This window comes from Chrysochloris asiatica, unplaced genomic scaffold, assembly GCF_000296735.1.
Source record: "Chrysochloris asiatica unplaced genomic scaffold, ChrAsi1.0 scaffold00168, whole genome shotgun sequence".
Classification (NCBI taxonomy): Eukaryota; Metazoa; Chordata; class Mammalia; order Afrosoricida; family Chrysochloridae; genus Chrysochloris; species Chrysochloris asiatica.
Window position 1 is genome coordinate 776790 of NW_006408686.1, and position 1696 is coordinate 778485.

General features: G+C 45.5%; 1 pseudogene; it reads right to left on the reverse strand.

Moving 5' to 3' along the window:
- Positions 1-1629, reverse strand: LOC102828860 (annotated as a pseudogene).
- Positions 1630-1696: the final 67 nt, after the last annotated feature.

Below are 1696 nucleotides of genomic sequence, written 5' to 3' on the forward strand. Positions count from 1 at the left end.
TCATGTTCTTTGAGCCTTCCGAGCTTTCTGAGCAGACTTGGTGACTTGGCCAGCTCCAGCAGCCTTTTTGTCCACTGCCTTGATGACACCCACAGCAAGTCTGTCTCATGTTACGAACAGGAAAACTACCCAAAGGAGGGTAGTCTGAAAAGCTCTCAACACACATAGGCTTGCTGGGAACCGTGTCAACAATGGCCGCATCACCAGACTGCAAGAATTTGGAACCACCTTCTAGCTCCTTACCAGACTGGCGATCAAGCTTCTCCTTGAGCTCAGCAAACCTGCAAACAATGTGACCTGCGTGATAGTCCAGCACAGGTGATTATCCAGTGCTGATGTGGCCTGGAGGGTTCAGGATGATCACCTGTGCAGGGAAGCCAGCTGCTGCCACCTGTGGGTCACTTTTGCTGTCACCAGCCACATTGCTACAGCAAACATCTTTGACAGAGACGCTCTTTACATTGAAGCCTACATTGTCCCCAGGCAGAGTTTCACTCAAAGCCTCATGGTACATTTCAGCAGATGTTGACTGGAGCAAAGGTGACCATCATGGCTGCTTTGAGTCTCCACTCAAACACCAGCTCTACTCTGCCCACAGGGACAATGCCAATACCACCAATTTTGTAGGCATCCTGGAGAGGCAGACACAGGGCTTTGTCAGTTGGACGAGTTGGTGGCAGGATGCACTTCAGAGCTTCAAGTAATGTGGTTCTACTGGCATCGCCACCCTTAAGGGTGACTTTCCATCCCTTGAACCAAGGCATGTTAGCATATGGCTCCAGCATATTGTCACCATTCCAACCAGAAATTGGCACAAATGTGTCATGGTTGTAGCCAAGTTTCTTAATGTAGGTGTTGATTTCCTTAACAATTTTCTCATCTCTCTTCTGGCTGTAGGGTGGCTCTGTGGAATCCGTTTTATTAACACCAACAATTGACTCTTTCACACCCAGTGTGTAAACCAGAAGGGCACGCTCAGGGGTCTGCTCATTCTTAGAGATAGATACCAGCTTCAAATTCACCAACCCTAGCAGCAGCAGCAATCAAGACAGCACAGTCAGACTGTGAGGTTCCTGTAATCAGGTTTTTGATAAAGTCTCTGTGTCCTGGGGCATCAATGATGATCACATAGCACTTGCTGGTCAAATGTCCAAAGGGAACTATCAATGGTGAGGCCTCGCTCTCCGTCAGCTTTCAGTTGATCCAAGACCCAGGCATACTTGAAGGAGCCCTTCCCCAATTCAGCAGCTTCCTTCTCAAAATTTTCGATGGTTCTTTTGTTGATTCCGCTACATTTGTAGATCAGGTGACTAGCTGTTGACTCACTAGAATCGACGTGTCTAGTAATGATGTTGTTGAGTTGATATGGGTCTTTTCCTTTCCCATTTTAACTTAGGTTTTGCCATGATTTTCACCAACACCTGTATTCTGGCAGCAAACCCTTTGCAGGGGGTAGAGGGAAAGCCATCAATTAGTTTTTATGAATATGTCTTTGAAATAAAGAATACTAAATAAAAGGAAAATGGGGATATACCCAAAAAAGCTATAATGTGCAATGGAGTGATGCTATGGGTTATGTTCCTGGGAGCATTAACAACAACCCTTCCCTGTCTGCTCACCAAAAGTCATCTCCCTTTCAATAGCTCAAGTGGTTTCTTCTTCTTTCTTTCTTTTTTTTTTTTTTTTTAATGTTTTA